We start from the raw sequence: 14,018 nt of genomic DNA, 5'->3' as shown, positions 1-14,018 counted from the left end.
GCAAATATTTTCCTTCATTCTGTCAGTTATCTTTTTAGTTTTTTGATGGTGTCATTTTAGCACAAAATGTTTTACTTTGATTAAGTCAAATTTATCTATTTTTTCTTTTGTTGTTTATGGTTTTGGTGTTGTATCTATGAAACCAGTGCCTAATTCAAGATCATAAAGATTTACTCCTGCATTTCCTTCCAAGAGTTTAATAGTTTTAACACTTACATGTAAATATATGATACAGTTTGAGATAATTTTTTTTAATTTTTTATTATACTTTCAGTTCTAGGGTACATGTGCACAAAGTGCAGGTTTGTTACATATGTATACATGTGCCATGCTGGTGTGCTGCACCCGTTAACTCATCATTTACATTAGGTATACTTCCTAATGCTATCCCTCCCCTCTCCCGCCACCCAACGACAGGCCCCAGTATGTGATGTTCCCCACCCTGTGTCCAAGTGTTCTCACTATTTAATTCCCACCTCTGAGTGAGAACAGGCAGCGTTTGGTTTTCTGTTCTTGTGATAGTTTTCTGAGAATGATGGTTTCCAGCTGCATCCATGTCCCTACAAAGGACATGAACTCATCCTTTTTTATGACTGCATAATATGTCACATTTTGTTAATCCAGTCTGTCACTGATGGACATTTGGGTTGGTTCTAAGTCTTTGCTATTGTGAATAGTGCCGCAATAAACATATGTGCGCATGTGTCTTTATAGCAGCATGATTTATAACCCTTTGGGTATATACCCAGTAATGGGATGGCTGGGTCAAATGGTATTTCTAGCTCTAGATCCTTGAGGAATCGCCACACTGTCTTCCACAATGATTGAACTAGTTTACAGTCCCAGCAACAGTGTAAAAGTGTTCCTATTTCTGCACATCCTCTCCAGCACCTGTTGTTTCCTGACTTTTTAATGATCACCATTCTAACTGGTGGGAGATGGTATCTCATCGTGGTTTTGATTTGCATTTCTCTGATGGCGAGTGATGATGAGCATTTTTTCATGTGTCTGTTGGCTGCATAAATGCCTTCTTTTGAGAAGTGTCTGTCCATATCCTTTGCCCACTTTTTGATGGCTGTTTGTTTTTTTCTTGTAAATTTGTTTGAGTGCTTTCTGGTTCTAGATATTAGCACTTTGTCAGATGAGTAGATTGCAAAAATTTTCTCCCATTCTGTAAGTTGCCTGTTCACTCTGATGGTAGTTTCTTTTGCTGTGCAGAAGCTCTTTAGTTTAATTAGATCCCATTTGTCAATTTTGTTTTTTGTTGCCATTGCTTTTGGTGTTTTAGACATGAAGTCCTTGCCCATCCTGATACAAAAGCCTGGCAAAGACACAACAAAAAAAGAGAATTTTAGACCAATATCCCTGATGAACATGGAAGCAAAAATACTCCATAAAATATTGGCAAACTGAAACCAGTAGCACATCAAAAAGCTTATCCGCCATGATCAAGTGGGCTTCATCCCTGGGATGCAAGGCTGGTTCAACATATGCAAGTCAACAAACGTAATCCAGCATATAAACAGAACTAAAGACAAAAACCACATGATTATCTCAATAGATGCAGAAAAGGCCTTTGACAAAATTCAACAGCCCTTCATGCTAAAAACTCTCAATAAATTCCGTATTGATGGAACGTACCTCAAAATAATAAGAGCTGTTTATGACAAACCCACAGCCAATATCATACTGAATGGGCAAAAACTGGAAGCATTCCCTTTGAAAACTAGCACAAGACAGGGATGCCCCCTCTCACCATTCCTATTCAACATAGCATTGGAAGTTCTGGCCAGGGCAATCAGGCAGGAGAAAGAAATAAAGGGTATTCAGTTAGGAAAAGAGGAAGTCAAATTGTCCCTGTTTGCAGGTGACATGACTGTATATTTAGAAAACCCCATCGTCTCAGCCCAAAATCTCCTTAAGCTGATAAGCAACTTCTGCAAAGTCTCAGGATACAAAAATCAATGTGCAAAAATCACAAGAGTTCTTATACACCAATAACAGACAAACAGAGAGCCAAATAATGAGGCAACTCCCATTCACAATTGTTTCAAATGGCATAAAGTACCTAGGAATCCAACTTATGAGGAATGTGAAGGACCTCTTCAAGGAGAACTACAAACCACTGCTCAATGAAATAAAAGAGGACACAAACAAATGGAAGAACATACACGCCCATGGATAGGAAGAATCAATATCATGAAAATGGCAATACTGCCCAAGGTAATTTATAGATTCAATGCCATCCCCGTGAAGCTACCAATGACGTTCTTCACAGAATTGGAGAAAACTACTTTAAAGTTCATATGGAACCAAAAAAGAGCCCGCATTGCCAAGACAATCCTAAGCCAAAAGAACAAAGCTGGAGGCATCATGCGACCTGACTTCAAACTATACTACAAGGCCACAGTAACCAAAACAGCATGGTACTGGTACCAAAACAGAGATATAGATCAATGGAACAGAACAGAGTCCTCAGAAATAATACCACACATCTACAGCCATCTGATCTTTGACAAACCTGAGAGAAACAAGAAATGGGGAAAGGATTCCCTATTTAATAAATGGTGCTGGGAAAATTGGCTAGCCATAAGTAGAAAGCTGAAACTGGATCCCTTCCCTACACCTTATATGAAAATTAATTCAAGATGGATTAGAGACTTAAATGTTAGACCTAAAACCATAAAAACCCTAGAAGAAAACCTAGGCAATACCATTCAGGAGCTAATTTTTATATATAGTGTGAGCTTGGAATTCAGCTTCATTCTTTTAATGTGGATATTCAATTTTCCCAGTATCATTTTTTGAAAATACTTTCTTTGTCCTCACTGACTCTTGTGGGAAAAGCAAACTAAGTTTTCACTTGATTTATATAATCAAAAATATCAAAATCTGGCACAAAAAAAAATGACTGAAATCATCCACCACAATAGAAAAGAGTGACCTATACACCATTTCAAGATCTAAGTGTTTCCAAGAGTAGTCTATTCTTTGAAGTAGAGGCTGAATCCCTTAAGGAAGGACCTTGAAATATCTCCACAAAGATACACAGTGTATATTATTTCCATCTTTTCTCATTGAGATCTGTAATTATTCCTTAGCATGAACTGGGACAAGGGAAATTCACAGATTTCTTTTTAGAACTATTAGATATGAGGTACAAGAGAACATGACATCAAGAGATTTCAAATGCAATGCCATCCTTCTTTAAATGAGTTTATGGAATCCAAATGACAAGTTGTGTTTTAACCAAAATCTATTGCACATCATCCAAAGGTCCACAAACCACCCCCATACACTCCCAGTAAGGTCATTTCCCCAGTTCCCTTTATATAATTGAGATAAATACTTAGCATGACACAGAACCTTAGCTGGTTTCCTAACCTGTGAAGTAATGGCAGGAAGAAATGGCAACAGAAGCTCCTGAACTACCACATCCTCCACACTAAGAAGCAATACACCTAAAAGAATTACAAAATTTGGAGCCACCATGTGTATATGGAGCCATAATATATTGAAAGACATAATGTTGATGATCTTTGTCATATCTCCATTGAATGCAAACCCCAGAAGGGCTGTAGGATGATTAGCAGACACGTAAGCAGGCAATCTCTATAATCGAAGCTGCTGTGTCAGGTGGGTATCTTTACTGAAATAAATTAACACAGTCTCTGGTAGATGGTATGTGTTTATTACGTTGGCAAATGATTTCTTCATGATAACCACCCATAGGGAAGATCACAGCAATTCACTTTTACAGGGCAAAGACAGCAGTATACCTTCACCATTTTAACTCAGGAGTAGGTCAACAATCTTGCTGTCATTTATAATGTAGCCCACAAGAATCTTAATTATCCTGACTCATACCAGTCTACTCTATTAATGACAGCATATTAATTTGCACCTGGTGACAAGTCCAGAAATTGACAAGGACCCATAATGCACCTAATAAGACATATACATACAAAACAACTGGAGTAAAATCCCACAAGATTCAGGGGCCTGACACTTCTGTGAATTTTCTAGGGATACATTGATTTGGGGCATGCCAGAATAACTCCCCAAAAAAAAGACAAAAAGAGAAGCACAATATTTGGTAGAATCTTTCGGACTCTGGAGAGAGCATAAGCCACGCTTGGGGATAACCCATTTATCAGATGACCTAAAAGGATGCCAGTTTTGAGTAGTCCACAAAAAGATCTGGTTCCTCAGTTTGTACAGGAGGTTTAACTCTGAAGCAGAAAGAGACCAAGACTATATTATCTTTATTCTCACTATGTGACAAACCCTCCTGAAAACTATCAATTAATGCTACAAAGATTAAATCTGTAAGAGAAATCTAAAACTATACATATGACCAATAAATAATCTTTCATCAAAGCAAATCATGGACATTTTGGTTTTTCCTAAGCCCAACAATGCCTGATTTTTAAGGAATCCTTGCTAGCTCTGAAGAGAACCCAAAATCTTGTTTAATATTTATACTAAATCAAGTTGGATTTGACATATTCAACAATATGAATGTCAGTTAAATACCAACTGGCATTTCAAAAATTATATTTCAAGAAAATTACTTAAGAAATATTCCACTATAAAATAGGTTGTTATTCTGATAACTAGACTATTTTCCAAGAATAAAGCAATGTAGAATGGATCTTTTACCATTAGAAGGAAATATGTCACAGCATTATGACATGACAGCAGTAATGTAACAGGATTCATTTTCAATTTTCCATTTTTTTCAAATACCTAAACTTTATTGAGCGTTTATTTCTACAGAATTATATTTATTTGTTATAAATGATAACTTAGAAGATTGTACCACCTTCAAGTAACTTTACAGTTCAGCTCGTTTTGTTCTCACCATCATTCTGTAAGGTTATATAGCTATTACTATCCTAAGTTTTCATAATAGAAATCCCAAGTTTAAACTATTTAAGCAATTGCCCAAAAAAAAAACACAATCACAGTGTTTCAATGATAAGATTAGAATCCAGATCATCTGGCTTCAGATTTCATTCTCTAATCACCTACTTTCAAGACATTAATGACAAAGCCTTTTCTAAACTTCTGACTGACATGGTATCTTCCTCCTGCACATTTTTAATAGCTACCATGCTTTTAGTACATAATATCTATTTCCTTAGTATTTTTTCCCTTATATTCAGTCTTTGTTGGTCTACAGTACTTTGATTATATCCTTCTTTTGAACATTATCGTGGGCTACAGTTTTTAATACTGTCTTATTTCCTCTACGAGACTGCTAAGTACTGGAAACCTGACTTGAGATCTCCTTGGTTCCTCAGAAATTGATATACTTCCATCTGATGGGTCATTTAACCTTTTTGACTAAAATTTCTCCCAGAGGGTGAACATTTGTCTGACCTTGGTCATTATCTTTGATCTTTCATTTCTCAGTCCTCTAAATGTCACGAAGAATCCTTTCCTGGATGGTGGAGTCCTGAGATTACCGTTTCTTACCTGCTTAATATCTGACTGACTTCCAAACACCAAGTAATTGTCTTTCAGATCTGGGAACCCTGCTAATCTTATCTTAGACCAAATCCAGACTCCACCTCTGTTGTAATCCTCATTCGTACATCATTTTTCCTTCATCACCACCATCCTGATATCTCATGTTGGGGCTCAGAACACAATACCCCAAAATATACCACCTTGGCATACTGAGTATTTTAAGCTAAAGGAAATTGAGAAAACAATGAAAGCCCAAAAGTCACTCTCTGACCTTCTCCCATCTTTCTCCCCTGAAGCAGGCCATGAAATAGTTCTCTGACCTATCCCCCAAGAGAAGGTCATAAGACCCTCATTCCAGAAAGGTTCTGCCCTATAACCAGAAGGCCAAGAAGAATCTGAAAGAACAGGCATTACTAAGCTCCCCCCACTACAAGGTTGTTACCATTAAATAATACCTTTTGGTTTTACCATCACATTACTGCATGACTGTCTATAAAAATATGATTTTTCCTGGATCATTGGGTCTTCATTTCTGAAGGCTTCTGTGCCAAATAAAATATTGTTAGCATAGGGGAGAAATGGCAATGTCTTTTCTTTGCCCATTGCAAGGTTCATGGATGACAACCCTATAACAAAAGACACCTAGCAAAAAAAAGAGTACTTCTGCAATGTACACATGAGCTGATTTATAAACTGATGTGGTCTAGAGGCCCTGATTTCATTGTTCCAATGGTTTAGTTGCTGCTCTACATCAATCAATCAAACATCGAGTACTTGTGAAACACCAGCTGTTTGGATAACACTGTGCCAGTCACTTTGAGAATCATCTGTATGCCAACTGATACTAGAACTTAATACCTTTTTATTCTTTTTAAATTTCTTTAAGGTTGTTATCTCTTTTGTGGATTTATACACTCGGTGATGTATGGTAGGGTCATCTCAAAAGTTTAGTTATATCATACCACCTTGTAAAAATCCTGCTTATTTTTATGAGGGTTGTTACTGCTACCTGACACAACAGGGAAGTGTCAAAGTATAAGATGACATCATACTTCTCTGCAGCCACACATCATATATTTGAAGAGGCGAGATGAAATACAACTGATATAATTAGATTAATTCCAGTCTATATGCTCTCCTGTTAGGAGGTAAGCTCTTGAAATCAATTGCTAGGCCTTATGCATTTGTGTCTCCTGTATGTAACCATTGGTTGAATCAACTAGCAATAACATTAAACTAAAGCACTAAACTAGGTAGTATAAAATAATTCTTATGGAATTTGGAATACATTCTAATATCTAGCACTGATTATAGGAAACTTGCCATTTTCACCTTGTCACGACATTAGGGTAGTATGGAATAGGAATCAAAAATAGTAAAAATGAGCAACACACAAAACTTCTCATTGCTTTATAGTTACTCCATGTCCCTTAGAGCTGTTAAACATCGATTTCAGTTCAGTCTTTCTTACTGTACCCCAAACTCATATTGTGTCTATTTTGGAAGATATTTCATGGAGGTATATCTCAAGGAAATTACTTGCCTTTCTTTCACATATCAACATGGATTCTGTCCAGATGGCTCTGTTTTAAGTAAGTTAGTAGTAGCATTTGAAACATATGAATCTCTTAGTCTCTTTTCCATCTGAAGTTCCAATTATTTAATTCATCTTACATTACATTTCAAGAAAAATTACAATCAGCTTGTTTGCAAAATGATAAATATTTCTTCAATGGGTAGGGATCTAAACTTACTCTGCCTCTTATATCTTCTTCAGATTGGTTCTTTTTTTACTTCCTAAATGTCAAAATGCAAAAAAAAAAAATAGTTTAAAAAAGTTTTATTTCTATTAGTAAGAGCCTTGTACAAATGTATTTGTAATACCCTTCCTTCTCAGAAAGGATTTAAAAACGTCTTACTAAAAAATGAGAGAAAGGCATAACATACAATTAATATAATAGAAATGAAAACTGGAAGTTAGAATTGAAAACAGTAAGGGAAGCATGGAGCCAACACAGTAGATGAACTTCATTATAACTTTCCTGGCAACCAAACCTAAAAGGAATACCCAGTATGTTACACAATTTTCAAAGTCAGAGAAGAGGAAGTAAACAAATTCTTCAAAGTACAAATCTAACGACTGGTCCAAAAACCTAATCATTTTCCAAAGTACATTAGAGGAAAAGTCATGTTTGGCCATCGCTTTAGCTCAACAATTACTTATTGATTATTATTAAGAAATTAATTTGTTCAAGGATTTACATTAAGCATTGTATTGACTATCAAAATGTCAAAAACTCTAGTTCCAACTACAGAATATGATTAATCCAACTGGGCAGACAAGACATGTGCTTTTAAGGGTAACTGATGACACAAGTCTACTTTTGATAAATGTGAAATGAATTGTGCAGACATTCAGAGCTGGAGGAATTGAAGGGAAGAAGAGACTTTTGTGTCAGACTCAAGATAACCACAAGACAAGAAATTCTGGAAAAATTAGGCCTGGGATGCGGGCAGGCAGAAAGAATAGCACTGGGAGTCCTGTGGGCAAAAATGAGATCAGAATCCAGTATATCAGGGAAAATTGGAGTTTTAGTATTCAAGAAACCTAACAAAATTTAGCGTTCAAAGATCCAGGTCAAGGAGAAAGACACAGTGGAAGTAAAATCCAAAAATACGTGCCCTGGTCAGGTTTCAGTCTTTCAGCCAGCTATCTAGAAACAAATGAAGAATGGAGTTTCATCCAAAAAGTCTGAAGCTTTGCCTGCTTTTGAAAAGACCACTTGGAGTAAGTGGGTAAGAGGAAGTAGGAATGAGCTGCCCCCCAGGATGAGGCAGTGCTCAGCAGGAGCTGGGGCCTGCTCAGAAAACTAGCTCTGGGGACACTTTTTGGGAACTAGTAACCTTGAAACTAATTCCAGAATATTCAGAGAATAACAAATCGGTAAGCAAGGGATCCAGAAGTCATTGCATGTGAAAACTTATTTAAAGAATTGAATATGTTTCTGTTAAAGGTAAGAGACAAAAGGGAGTATGATAGTTGCCTTCAGATTTTCTAAGGGTCACCATGTATATATATAAAGGTAAATTATTTTATTACACATTTGTATATAATTTATTGGTTTTCGGGTATTAAATACATAGTTTCATTTAAAACTTTTCTTACTGGAGATAATCTCTTTAAAAACAAGTGAATTTTCCCTCCCAAGAGGTAGAAATTGGATGACCACCTTTCTGGAATATTGTTGGTGATAATCTGGCATTGATACGGTGCCTTATGCAGAAACTCCACTTTCTGATAGCTTCAGTTCTATCTTCTGGTAAGTCTCAAAGTTCAATACTACAGAACCAATCAAGGAGTTCTTGATACCTCTTAAGTGCACCAGCTTATAATAAATCTGACTGTACTTTACACATGGGTCAGAGAAAAGATATGCTTTACAGGCTCCGAAGCCTGATCCTTCTGGCTTGAAACCCTTCTATTTCCAGAAAAACAAGTCTAAAAGAGATCAGGTAGCTTGTACAAAGTCACAAGGGCACTAAATCAGTTAATGACAAAGCTGCAATTGCAATACTACAAAACTTCAGCAATTCTCTCCATTTTACCATTCTGCCCCCTGACAGGAGTAGAAACCCATCAAAGAAGTGTACGGTAAGGTGAGTGAGGGCTAGAAGGCATATTCTTATTAAATAAGAACCTGCACAGAACACAAACTAGTCACTGTTTTGAAACTATGGTACTTCCTCACAGAACACGTAGACATCTGATTTCCTGTTTGCCCTGTTCATACAAAGATGAACAGAGTTGTCACCAATGCTTGATACATAAACCTTAAGTGACACACAAGACAGTCCATCAGGGCGGAACTAAATACTAGAATTTCTTTATATTAATTTAAATATAATCTGTCTATCACTACATTTGTATATGTTTCTATATATACTCTATGCATGATTAGAGAAGCATATGTATATCATCTGTATATTAATATACAATATTGAAGATACATACTCTAGAAGAAATCAGAAATATTTAGAGAACATTTAAAATAATTCTTATGAAATTTGGATGAGGAATACATCAAATAGTTAAAACTATTTTTTTTCTGTATACATTTTGTATACATTTTGTATCACAAGTATATTTCAAAGCAAAAACTGTTCCTATTACAGATTACTAAAAAGATTATATTTTCGTGGTAAAAACCACTGGTTTTAAAAATAAACTATAAATAAGACATAAGTAGGCATCTGTACTATTGACTATTTCCCTGTGTTGTTGCATTCACATAATTTTTGACTGGCTTACACAAAACAGAAGCAGCAAAGAAAAAAAATGCATATCTCTGATCATCAGGTCTGATTGGCCACTTCCAAAGAGTTCCAAGGAAGAAAACATATGAAACATGTTCCCCAAGGCTCCAAACTGCAGAACAAAAGGAGAGAATCATGAGTAACAGCTCAATTTCCACCACAGAGACAAAGGTCCTGGACGTACAGTGACTGCCTTTGGGAGACGCTGTTTGTGTGGAATCAGGTCAACTCTTAAGTAACTCCACAGCCAGCTGGAATGACAATGCCTCTGTCATGGCTCTGCACACTTTTCGTAGCCGGGCTCTGCTGATTGACCATATGTATCTGAGTAAAAGTGAATTATCTAGGATGCCTTACAGATTTCCAGTTCGTGCAGCTAGGGAGATGGTGATACCATTGAGTAAGAGAAGAACCAGAGGAAAACGAGTTGTTCAACTTGCTCATTTTTAGCGAGTTGGAGGTATAAGTGGATCATTTGTGTCAGTTCTCAGTTTATCACCTCTGAGCCCCCAAATCCACCCTTCTTGCGCTGAGATACTGGCCAGACCCTGTAAACATTTCTCTTTTGCTAGCTGGCTCAATGTTTCGTTTCGTCAACAGAGAGCCCTGGAGGGATACTGCAAGGCCATAACAGCAGAAGGGCCCTCCCTTCCTATTTCAGTGTGGCTTTTCTTCGGATATGGCAGCCAGTAAATCAGCATGTGGAAAGCCAGGGACATTCACCTCAGAAACCCTCTCAGGCCACCTCCAGCCTTGTGCCTTCTGGCAAGTTTTCTACCACTGCATGTTCCTCTGGCAGCCGCATCTTCTCCCAAGACATCTGGACTTCAGTCTTGGAGAGAGGTGGAAAGGGCAGCTCTTTTAAAATCTTAGTTACTCAGTTTTTCATGGTTATATAGCCCTAGAGGTTGTAGCTTTCAGCATTTACTATTTCTCTACCTCTACAGCCATCTTTTTCCTCATTTTAGTAATTAATCATCTTTTACTAGTTAATTCTGTACATTCAAAGTTTCCTATCTAAACTACTGGTGTGGTTTTATCTCCTAACTGGACCCTGATTGATATACTACCCAAGTGGAGATGCCTTTTAAGGAGCTAGAGATGCAGCTTTAAAGAGATACAGCTTTGAAAGGAAATTCCAATTTGGAAGTCTCCAGAATATTACTGGTATTTATTTTTTATTTATGTATATATTTATTTATCCATTATTTAATATTTTGTGCTGAGTACAGGAGACTTTATTGATGGCACATGACAAGGTGGGGATCCCTGGGTCCCTCCCTCTTCAGGGGGTCTGCATGGAAACTCTTACGAGGGGAGATTCTCAGCGTGGTGGGGGACTGAGTGTGGCAGGAACTCTCTAGCAGGTGAGGGCCTCTCTCTTCCTCTCGTGCTCTTGCTGGTGTTGATGGTCTGGGGGTCTGACTTCTCAGAGGCCATGTGGTCCACGAAATCCACCACTCTGTTGCTGTAGCTAACTGCACTGTAATACCAGGACACGAGCTTGACAAAGTGGTCATTGAGGACAATGGCAGCCTCAACATCAAACGTGGAAGAATGGGTGTCACTGTTAAAGTAGGAGACAACCTGGTGCTCAGTATAGCCCAGGATGTCCTTGAGGAGGCCCTCTGATGCCTGCTTCACCACCTTCTTGGTGTCATCATATTTGACAGGTTTCTCCAGACAGCAGGTCGGTTCTCATACCAGCATGTTGGCTGTGGGGACATGGAAGGCCATGCCAGTGAGCTTCTTGTTCAGCTCAGGGATGACCTTGCCCACAACCTTAGCAGCACCAGTAGATGTAGGGAGATGTTCTGGAGAGCTCCATGGCCATCACACCAGTTTCCCTGAAGGGGCATCCATGGTCTTCTGGGTGACGTGACACTGATGTCGTGGACTGTGGTCATGAGTCCCTCCATGATTTCCAAGGTTGTCCTGGATGACCTTGGCTGGGGGCTACTCAGTTGGTGGTGCAGGTGGCATTGCTGATTATCTTTTATAATTGTCATTCTTTATGACCATCATGAACAGGGGGAATCAGCAAAGGGAGCAGAGATGATGACTCTTTTGACTCCCCATCCCGTGAGCCCCATCTTTCTCCATGGTAGTGAAAATGCTGGTGGACTCCACAACATAATGAGCACCAGTATCAGCCCATTTGATTTTGATGGGATCTCACTCCTGGAAGATAATGATGGGATTTCCATTGATGACAAACTTCCTGTTCCTAGCCTTGATAGTGCCATGAAACTTGCCATGGGTGAAATCATACTGGAACATGTAGACCATGTAGTTGAGGTCAATGAAGGAATCATTGACGGTGACAATATCTACTTTGCCAGAATTAAAAGCAGCCCTGGTGACCAGGTGCCCAACACAGCCAAAACCATTTACTGCATTCTTCACTTTAACCACGGTGTGTCAGGGATGTGACTGGCACTGCACAAGAGTATTTTGGCTGTCTGTTAAATGGGAGGAGCAGAAAACCACTGCTGGTATTTAAAACTAAAAAGTAGATGGTTATCATGAAGAATGTAAATAGTGAAACTATAAGGGAGCTAAGGAGGGAGCCCTGGGACGCCATCATTTGTGAGACAGGTAGGAAAAGAACAAAATGGGAAATTGTGGGAATGGAGGAACAGGCAAAGTGAAATGAGGCAAAGAAGCTGAGAAGGATTTGTCTTTGACGTTAAAAAGGAAATCAGGGGAAGCCAGAGGCAGAGAGAATTTCAAAGAGTATTTGATCAATAATGCAAATATTACAGGTAAGTCAATTAAGTTAACTGAAAACTCAAAATGAAATTAGGAGTAATCTTTTCAAGAGCAATTTTAGTGCAGTGGTTTGAGAAGTCAATAAGAAGACAGCAAGTAGGCATGACAAATGTAAACCACTTTTTTGCCAAACTTGAAACAGAGAGAGTAGCAATGGGCACAGGGACTCCACAAAATCAGTGTCTCATACCTCTTCTAGTTTATGTTCACTGTAAATTGGGCTGATTTGGGTTAAATTAATTACCTGTAGGCTCTTCCACCTTACATGATCTTCAGATATTTGGTTTTGATCTGCTCAGTGCTCATTTAAATCATCATTGGAAAGTGAACAATAAAAAAGAAAAAGCATAGGAAGCTAAAGGCAAGTTTTGTTTTAATCTACCAGCTCTAGAAGCTAGCACTAACTAAACTTAATTGTGTTGCATTAAACCATCTCAAAAATTTTTGGTTCATTATAAAACATAGATTTATCTACAGGTTTTATTTAGTTCTTCTACATATATCTAACATCCTTAATATCATGCCATTGACCCCATTGACCACTCCAGCATGATTAATGCAGTGGTGCCATTGCAGTCATCTAATAAATTCTGGGGACCAGTGAGAGTTTTCTATATCTGTTGCTTAAAATAGTAAAACACTATTTTCAGTATGAATTTGATGGTGAAGTATACAAAATGGTTTCAATTATAATTCCATGTTCACATGTTCATAACTTGACGGAAAAAAAAATGCCTTTTGGACTGAAACTTTCCATTCCATGTTCTAGCTCCACCCAAATATAGTTATTTTTTCTCCTCTGGAAAATTTGAGGAAATCCGTATGATCACTTATGAATGTGGAAAAAATGCACTCTTTCAAATGTTTAATTAAATGAAAGGATCAACAATTACAAAATCTTTAATATAAACTTCCCATACATATTTATAAAAACCAAAATATAAATCTAGTAGGCCTCAGAAAAGAGATTAGGTGTTTACCCATTTAAGGAAAACTCTAATTCTGAATGCTTGCTAATTTGAAACTCAAAACTGTGTTATGCAAACACAGTAGTAATTTTCACATTAAAAGTGATACATTTGAAGTGGCATTGTTGTCTGGGGTAAATACCTGGGATTCATTGTCTCCTGCATTGAGAAGATTAAGGACACGGACACACATACATGGAGTGGATTAAGGAGCAAAAAGTTAAACAGGCAGAAGGAAGGAGAGAGGAGGGCAGCTCTTTCTCTTGTGAGAGCGAGGAACCCAAAAGGGAAAAGATGGCCTGGGTGGACCACAGCAGATTTTATAGGCAGGCTTGAGGAGGCGGTTTCTGATTTACGTAGGGCCCACAGATTGGTTCGACCAGGTGTGATGTGGTGTTTACATAGAGTTCCGGGAAGGCTGGTCGCCCTGCCCTAATCTTATTGTGCAAATGGGCTTTTCACCATCTTGTCTGCTCCTTACCATACACA

At 37.9% G+C, this 14,018-nt stretch overlaps 1 long non-coding RNA gene across 1 annotated transcript in view; it reads right to left on the bottom strand.

The window, feature by feature from the left end:
- Window positions 1-367: 367 nt before the first annotated feature.
- The window catches only part of LOC123572412 (uncharacterized), a 67,282-nt gene continuing 53,631 nt past the window's right edge, over window positions 368-14,018 (bottom strand). Inside the window, exon 3 of the long non-coding RNA XR_006696959.2 lies at window positions 368-1,321. This is a non-coding gene — a long non-coding RNA (uncharacterized lncRNA). The remainder of the gene's footprint in view (window positions 1,322-14,018) is intronic.

This window comes from Macaca fascicularis, chromosome 1 (assembly GCF_037993035.2).
Source record: "Macaca fascicularis isolate 582-1 chromosome 1, T2T-MFA8v1.1".
NCBI lineage: Eukaryota > Metazoa > Chordata > Mammalia > Primates > Cercopithecidae > Macaca > Macaca fascicularis.
Note: the sequence above shows the minus strand (reverse complement) of the source record. Positions and strands in the feature narration are given on the sequence as shown.